Genomic DNA, 9,388 nt, shown 5'->3' on the forward strand with positions numbered 1-9,388 from the left:
TCAACACCCACAACTTTTGACCTTTTGAAATCATGCCTCAGGAGCATATCAAAATGGATGGATATGAACTCTCTGAGACTCAACGCAGAAAAGACGGAGGTTTTGTTTTTTTAATTTACCTACCCCACTAGAATCTAGCTTATGGTGGCCGGAAGATCTGAGCCAGGCTCCTATACCTAAAGACTCGGTTAGGAACTTGGGGGTTCGCTGGGATAACAATCTTTCCTTTGGACCCCAGGTCCAAACAGTGGCAGCATCCTGCTTTGCTAAGATTAGAATAATAAAAAAGCTCATAAACTACCTTCCAACTGATTGCCGCAAAACAGTGGTACATGCACTGATAACTTCCCACCTCGATTACGCCAACGCGCTATACAAGGGCCTTACGGCCGGTCTGTGTCACAAGCTTCAGACTGTTCAAAATGTGGCGGCTTGCCTGGTGGAGTGCATTCCTCCTAGACATCACATTTCCCCTCATCTCCGTAAATTACATTGGCTTCCCATTGCAAAAATATGTGAGTTCAAAGCTTTGACACTGGCCTATAGAGCCATGAAGGGCAAGGGACCCGCTCACCTTAAAACCAGCTTGCATCCTTACCGCAACTTCAGACCATTGAGATCTAATTCCCAACTTCTTCTTGTGACCCCCAGATTTAAAAGAACCCGAATGGGAGGTAAAACATTCGAAGTCTGCGCCTCACAGCGCTGGAACAAGCTTCCGCTGCCCCTACGCTCAAGTCGGTCCGAACTTGAATTTCGTAAATCCCTCAAGACCTTCCTCTTTGGTTCCTAAGTTCTTATTTGCGTCCTCTGCTACAGGATCTATTAGCGCCGGGACGCCCCGTTGGGGCAACTGCGCGCTTTACAAAACACACAAATAATAAAAATAATAAGTCTATATCTCCCAGCAGGGCTCTGTCTGCGTTGTTCCCCCTGTCCAGGTCCCGTCCTGTTTAGGACCGTATCTGGGGAAAAATTGCAGTCTCCTCCAATGATGCACCAAGACGCACTGATCTTGACAAGCAGGCGGTTCAGTTGAAGAAGGGACTTTGGCCCCTGTCAGAGCATACACCGAGCCCACACATAGGGATCTGTCTCCTACTCTCAGCTTGGTAAACGTGTACCTGCCGTCCTGGTCGTACCATGTTTTCACGATCGTGATGGGTAGCAATTTACTGAGAATTATCGCCACCCCACCCTTACGTGACTGGCCGCCCTCAGCAGTGGTTGGTGCTGAGATGCTGGTGTGAATCACCCTGCCCAGCCATTTGCGGTGTAGTTTGTTGCATTCTAGGTCGCCCTGATGCATCTCCTGCAAGAGAACCACAGTGGCTATCTTTGCATGGGGGTCGGAGAGCTCCTTCTTCCATTTAATATAATGTGCTAGGCCAGTGACGTTCCAGGAGAGGACACGTGTGGCGGGTGCAGACATGTGTGGGCCGTGAGTTTGTGAGGGCATCCAGCTGCTTGCAGAGACAGAGTAGGGAAGACAAGCATTTGCAATGCAATAGGTCTCGCATTAGATAAATGTATAGCTATTGGCTTTGCAAATGGAAACGAAATATGGCTTCCGCCTGCCTTTGTTTTTTTATTTATTGACTTTTGTAGAAATAGTGGCACGCCGCACGTTAGCGTTAGATGCCTAAAGCTAAGCACAGCATGCGTCAGCGCTGCACGCTAAATCGCTTGGCGAGACCTAAAAAAACAGGCTATGAGATGGGGCGAAATAGGGGTATGTGCTGCAGTGCAACGGATGTACAGGTGGGAGGGTGCCGCGAACAAGGGGGGGGAGCAAGCAGGGGAGATGGAGGAAGGGGTGGATGCGTGACGAGGTCGAGGGCCCGATTCACAGAAATAACTTAAGACAAAATCCTAAACTTACAACTTTTGGCATTCACAGAAGTTAGGATTTTGTCTTAAGTTTGTCTTAAGACTGTCTTAAGTCTGTCTTAAGACAAACGTAGAACAAAATCCTAACTTCTGTGAATACCAAAAGTAGTAAGTTTTGGATTTCGTCTTAAGTTAGTTCTGTGTATCGGCCCCGGAGTGTCGGGAGGGACCAAGTGGGGGGAGGAGAGGGTGGGTAAAGAAAGGGAGGAGAAATGGAAGGACAGAGGGGGTAAAGGGTGGAAGACAAAAGGGGGGAAATCAGGAATGAATAGGCAAGGGAACCGAGCACGCAGGGAAAGCGACTACCAGTAGGCACTAGTCAGTGCTGAGCACGGCTTAACAGGACACACCAAGAAATGTGTCAGAGGGGGAAGTGGGAGAAATAAAGGGAGGTAGGTGGGTGGGCTGCACACAAGGATAACGTGGGTCTAGGCTTGTGGGATGTGGCATGTCGAGAGGACCCCTTTGCGAAACAAGGTATGCCAAGAGCCGCACAGGTGAGCAGGTGTAACCTTGGCCAGGATCGAAGTCTTAGTCATGTGGGGGAAGGGGATAAGCGCTAGAGTCCGTCAGAGGAAGGAGGGTGTGGCGGGGGCACATCCGATCATATATCAAAGAGTGAAGGGAGGCTGAGCGGTAGGATTACTGGGAGTCCATGTGTCTACCTACAGGATAGAGGGCAGAGACCCGCTGTCCCCACTGGTGAGTGGTTGGCACCCATACCGATATAACGGACATGGTGAGTAAGGGTCAATGTATAGGGTGGGTCAGGTCTCATCAGAGGCATAGGAGCAAGCTGTCTCTGCCCAGGCCTAAAAGGGCCTCCAGTGTGAGTCGAGGCGAGGAAGCGGGCGTGCCAGTGGCAAGGAGATGAAGTGGGGCACATCTATGCCTTGGGTGAGTACAAGAAAGGCGGGACATAAAGGAGAGACATACAGCCTAAACCCCCATAGCCTGGGGAGTGGGTCGGTAGCCTCGCTTGGGGCCTCGATCACTGCTGAGTCGGAGGAAACACAGGGCTGTGAGGGGCAGTGATGTGGGTAGAGGGAGACCGGGTGGAGTGGGGCCAGTCCTGCCCGTGGAGCCATTGCAGCTGCGCTCTTGCGCTTGGCGGGTGTAGCAGGAGTCTGCTGAGGAGAGGGGGATCCTGAATTAACCAGCCTGCAGCGCACATCACACATAGCAGACAAGATCTAACATATGTCAATCAAACATTGATATGGTAAACTTTGAAATAAACAAAGAAAATGTTCTTAAATGAAGCAAGCCAATACTTAGCCTTCCGTATTCTTCTCCGGGTCTTGGCATTCCTGCCGCAGCACTCTTGCCCTGCCAGGGTAGGTTCAACTTGTCAGTCCTCAGGACGAGCTTTCCGTTGAAAAGGTGGGTTGCAGGGGGGAGCGTGACTTGTCCCTGTCTTGCTCTTGTGTAAGTTTGTCAACCGCCTGGAGAGCCTGGTGCTTGTCACCCAGGTATCAGGCTGCACTGTTAGGGTCTCTGCCTCTGTGTCAGGAGCCTCCCGAATTCCCCTGGAGCCTTCTGGAAGAGACAGGGAGGGAGAGCGGCGGCAGGGCAGAGCTGCTCCCAGGGGCAGGGGATACAGTGTCCATGTCCTGTGTGGTGAGTCCTTCCAGGAAGTGGTGCAGTTCCTCTGGATTTAAGAATTGCTTAGATATGCCATTGTTGATGATCCGGAGGCGTGCAGGTTCAAGAAGGCCATATTTAATGTCCAATTGGCAGAGGAGGGGCAGAAGAGAGAGGAAGGGCTTGCAGTGTTAGTTGGTTTACCTGGAAAAGTTTGCTACTATCTGAATCTCATGCCCTCAAATGTGTACAGGCTGTGGGTGTGGGCCGCTCCGATGTTTTCCAGGGCTTGTTCGTGGCGAAAGAAGTAGGCTATGAGAGGTCCCGGGCATGCCGACATGCCTCATCGTGGTGGTTCTATGCGATGGGCCCCCTGCATCTCCAAGCGGGGGGTGGGGGGCTCAAAGAGCAACTCTGTGAACTTCGGAAATGTATCCCAAAGAAAGGATTTGGCAACAGGACCCTTCACGTTCTCTCGGAAGCCAAAAAAGAGGAAGTTGTCCTGGCGGCTCCGATCCTCCTGGTCTATGACTTTCCTGCGCAGGAATAAGAGCTCTTGATCCCGTTCCAGCATGGTGTTGAGGCCGTCTTCTAAGATGGAGAGACGCTGGGTCTGGCCATCCACACGGTTCTGGAAACTGGCGATGTCTGTACAGATGGAAATGGTCTCAGTGGCCAGGGCATAGATAATTGCGTCCATGCCCTCCAGCCGTCGGCCAACGGCTGAGATTTTCTGCAATATTCACTCCATGGAGGCATTTGGGATACCGGCAGTGACAGGTGGAGGTTGGCTAGGCTCTGGGGTGCGGGGTCGGCAATCTGAGGGCCGGTTTTAGAGCGGCCCTGGTTAAGAACTTCAGTAAAGAGGAGCTGTAATGCTGGTTTACCCATCATCTTTCCAGGCGGTATCCTCAGTCTAACAAGCCAGGAATGAGGGCCTCAGCTGTCCCCGTTCCAGCCACGGCATGGGCTTCCGATGGGGCCCCCAACATGAGGGTCAAGTCAAGTCAAGTCAAAGAATTTATATAGCGCACTACATACCCAGAGGGTCTCAAGGCGCTTAGGGAGGGGAGGAGGATTACTTGTCGAATATCCACGTTTTAAGTTGCTTTCTGAATGCAAGGTGGTTCTGGGTAAGGCGAAGGTAAGTGGGGAGTGAGTTCCATGTTTTAGCTGCCAGGTATGAGAAGGATCTACCTCCCATGGTGGTCTTGTTGATGCGAGGTACAGTGGCGAGGGCTTGGCTGGAAGAACGTAGTTGGCGGGAGGGGGTGTAGAAGGACAGTCGTGAGTTGAGGCATTCAGGTCCGATATCGTAGAGTGATTTGTGTGCGTGGGTTAGAAGTCCGAAAGTGATCCTCTTATTGACGGGTAGCCAGTGGAGGTTTTTCAGGTGACCAGAGATGTGTTTGTTACGTGGGATGTCTAATATGATCCTGGCTGAGGCGTTTTGGATTCTTTGGAGTTTTTTCTGGAGTTTAGCGGTAGTACCTGCGTAGAGGGTGTTTCCGTAATCCAGTCGGCTCGTGACCAGAGCATGGGTGACTGTTTTTCTGGTTTCGTGGGGATCCAGCGAAATGTTTTTTTGAGCATGCGAAGAATGTTGAAGCAGGATGAGGAGACGGCGTTGACTTGTCTGTTCATTGAAAGTGAAGAATCCAGGATAACGCCTAGGTTCCGTGCGTGGTCTGTCGGGATGGGTGCTTTTCCAAGGGCTTCCGGCCACCAAGAGTCGTCCCATGCAGAGGGGGATGTACCTAAGATGAGGACTTCTGTTTTATCTGAGTTCAGTTTCAGACGGCTGTGTTTCAATCATTCGGCAACTTATTTCATTCCTTCGTGTAGGTTAGTTTTGGCGGTGCTGGGGTCATTGGTGAGAGACAGGATCAATTGAGTGTCATCCGCGTAACAAATGATGTTGAGGTTGTGTTGGCGGGTGATGGCCGCGAGGGGGCTCATGTATACGTTGAAGATGGTGGGACTGAGTGAGGATCCTTGTGGTACGCCACAGATGACTTCAGTGGCTTCGGACGTGAATGGTGGAAGGCGGACTCTCTGGGTTCTTCCGGTGAGGAAGGAGGTGATCCATTCAAGTGCTTTTCCTTGTATTCAGATGTTTCTGAGGCGTTGTAAAAGGGTGCTGTGGCAGACTGTGTCGAAGGCTGCAGAGAGGTCGAGGAGGATGAGGGCGACTGTGTCTCCATTGTCCAGTAGAGTTCGAATGTCGTCTGTTGCTGCGATGAGGGCGGTCTCAGTGCTGTGTTTTGCTCGGAAGCCGGACTGTGAGGAGTCGAGGGATTTGTTGGCTTCGAGGAAGGCGGCGAGCTGGTTGTTGACAGCTTTCTCGATGACTTTGGCCGGGAAAGGAAGGAGCGAGATGGGGCGGTAATTTTTGAGTTCGGTGGGGTCCGCTGTGGGTTTTTTCAGAAGGGCGGTGAGTTCAGCGTGTTTCCAGCTTTCCGGGAAGGTGGCGGAATTGAAGGAGCAGTTGATGACGTCTCGGAGGTGCGGTGCTATGACGGAGTCTGCTTTGTTGAAGATGTGGTGAGGACATGGGTCTGTGGGGGATCCTGAGTGGATGGAGTTCATCAGGCGGATGGTGTCCTCAGTGGAGATTGGGTTCCAGTCGTAAAGGGTGTTCAAGGGGGGAGAATGTTCAGTGTATGGTTGGGTGGGTTGGACTCCGGGTTGGTTGTCGATGCTGTTGTGGATTTCTGCAATTTTGTTGTGGAAGAATAAGGCCAGGGAGTCGCAGAGGGCTTGAGAGGGGGTGATGTCGTTGGAGTTGGCCGAGGGATTGGTAAATTCCTTGACGATGTTGAAAAGTTCCTTGCTGTTGTGGGCGTTGTTGTCTAGTCGATCCTTGAGTGCTGTTTTCTGGGCCTTTCGGATTAGTTGGTGGTGTGTGCGGGTGGCGTTTTTGAAGGCGTCCTTGGTGCTAATGGTTGGGTTTTTTTTCCAGGCCTTTTCAAGGGAGCGGCAGAGTTTCTTGGACTTCTTAAGATCATCGTTGAACCATGAGGCCTTCTTGCTGCCAGGTTTGCTTTGACGTTTTTTCAGTGGTGCTAGGATGTTGGCGCTGTTGGATAACCATAGGGTGAAGTTGGTGGCGGCTTGGTCTGGGTTAGAAGAGTGGGCTGGGGTGTTTAGAAGGAGCGATGAGGAGATCTGGTCGATGGAGATTTTGTTCCAGTTTCTTTGCAGAGTTGGTTGGGGGTGGTTGATGGGTTTCGGCTTGTTGTAGGTGAAGTGAACGCAGCTGTGGTCGGTCCAGAGGAGATCCGTAGTGTGGCTGAAGGAGACGTGATTGCTGGAGGTGAAGATGGGGTCGAGTGTGTGACCTGCAATGTGGGTGGGAGAAGTGACCAGTTGTTTAAGTCCGAGGTTGGCGAGGTTGTCCAAGAGGGTGGTGGTGTTGCGGTCGTTGTTCTTTTCAAGGTGAAAGTTGAGGTCTCCCAGAAGGATGTAATCTTTGGAGGGGAGCACGTGTGGAGTGATGAAGTCCGTGATGTCTTCACTGAATTTTGCGCGGGGTCCTGGTGGTCTGTATAGGAGGGTGCCTCTGAGTGTGGTCTTGGGGTCGATGTGGATCTGGAAGTGAAGGTGTTCAGAGTTGGCGAGATTGACGTCAGAGCTGGTTGAGATGTGGATTGATTTTTTATGGACGATGGCAATGCCTCCTCCTGTGTGGCCGGTACGGTCCTTGCGTGTGATCTTATATTCTTCAGGGATGGCAATGGTGATGTCCGGGGCGGAGGAAGCGTTCATCCATGTTTCTGTTAGGAAGGCGACGTCTGGAGAGATGGTGTCTAGTAGATTCCATAGGTCGATGGCGTGCCTGTGGACCGAACGGGTGTTGAGAAGGATGCATTGTAGGTGGTTGGCGTCGCGAGTCTGAGGTGTGGTCGTAGTGGAGTTGGTGACGGTACCGATGAATTTGCAGGAGTAGCATGAGAAAGGACCATGGGTGTGTCCAGGAGCGGCTTGGACGCAGTTGGGGGACCGGCCGGGGTTAAGGGCTAGGAGGGTGGTGGCATCGTAGGTGATGCGGGAGGGCTGGGCATCGCGAGGGGCAGGGGGTCTGGCGCTGGGCGCGGTCCAGGCGCGGACGGGCGTAGACGGGCTTACCTTTGGCGCACCTTCGGCGCGGATGGGGCGCGAACGCTGCGCGTAAACGCTGCGCGCGGGAACAACTGTCATATATGGATAGTGGAGGGGCGAGGGCGGTTCAGCTGGGAGGCGGGGCGGGTTAAGGAGGAGGACAATAACAACAAAATGGAGGCGGAGGGGTCAGAACGGCAAGAGCGCTTGGGGGAAAACGCAAATTCTGCAACAGAGTCACACTAGCAAATTAAAATGCAAATGAGCAAAGCGGCGAAATGATTACAAAATCTGCAACAAAGTCACGCTGGCAATTTCACAATGCAAATGGGCAAATCGGCAATTTAACTATGCAAATGGGCAAAGCGGCAATCAAAGCACGCAGCGGCAATCAGAGCACACAGCAGGCTGTAGTTATTAGTCAGAGTCCAGATCAGATCATATGCGCTGCACAACGATACCGCAACAGCAGGGGAGCGACCACTCAGCTCGGGGTTGAAACCAGGCGCGCCCCTCGAGGGCAGATCACAGTGTCTCTGGGAAGGTCGGCCGGTAATTCGCCTGATGGCACTGATGCCTCCACTGCTAGGTAGTAATCGTGGCGTGACCGGGGTCAAGTCTTGCATTGTAAGTGGAGGGCGTGGTCGGGGAACAGGTCTCAGGTCCCTCACCAACCCACGGAAACAGCGGCCAAGGAAAGGAAATACGTCAGGCAGGTCGACCCAGCCGGTCATCTCTGCTCACCGTGGGCCGCAGATTCTCCTCACAGTATAGGACCACCAGGGATTGGGCAACAATGTCTAACTGGGTCGCCCCCTGCATCTCCAAGCGGGGGGTGGGGGGGCTCAAAGAGCAACTCTGTGAACTTCGGAAATGTATCCCAAAGAAAGGATTTGGCAACAGGACCCTTCACGTTCTCTCGGAAGCCAAAAAAGAGGAAGTTGTCCTGGCGGCTCCGATCCTCCTGGTCTATGACTTTCCTGCGCAGGAATAAGAGCTCTTGATCCCGTTCCAGCATGGTGTTGAGGCCGTCTTCTAACATGGAGAGACGCTGGGTCTGGCCATCCACACGGTTCTGGAAACTGGCGATGTCTGTACAGATGGAAATGGTCTCAGTGGCCAGGGCATAGATAATTGCGTCCATGCCCTCCAGCCGTCGGCCAACGGCTGAGATTTTCTGCAATATTCACTCCATGGAGGCATTTGGGATACCGGCAGTGACAGGTGGAGGTTGGCTAGGCTCTGGGGTGCGGGGTCGGCAATCTGAGGGCCGGTTTTAGAGCGGCCCTGGTTAAGAACTTCAGTAAAGAGGAGCTGTAATGCTGGTTTACCCATCATCTTTCCAGGCGGTATCCTCAGTCTAACAAGCCAGGAATGAGGGCCTCAGCTGTCCCCGTTCCAGCCACGGCATGGGCTTCCGATGGGGCCCCCAACATGAGGGTCAAGTCAAGTCAAGTCAAAGAATTTATATAGCGCACTACATACCCAGAGGGTCTCAAGGCGCTTAGGGAGGGGAGGAGGATTACTTGTCGAATATCCACGTTTTAAGTTGCTTTCTGAATGCAAGGTGGTTCTGGGTAAGGCGAAGGTAAGTGGGGAGTGAGTTCCATGTTTTAGCTGCCAGGTATGAGAAGGATCTACCTCCCATGGTGGTCTTGTTGATGCGAGGTACAGTGGCGAGGGCTTGGCTGGAAGAACGTAGTTGGCGGGAGGGGGTGTAGAAGGACAGTCGTGAGTTGAGGCATTCAGGTCCGATATCGTAGAGTGATTTGTGTGCGTGGGTTAGAAGTCCGAAAGTGATCCTCTTATTGAC

The sequence above is a fragment of the Lissotriton vulgaris genome, chromosome 5 (assembly GCF_964263255.1).
Source record: "Lissotriton vulgaris chromosome 5, aLisVul1.2, whole genome shotgun sequence".
Classification (NCBI taxonomy): domain Eukaryota; kingdom Metazoa; phylum Chordata; class Amphibia; order Caudata; family Salamandridae; genus Lissotriton; species Lissotriton vulgaris.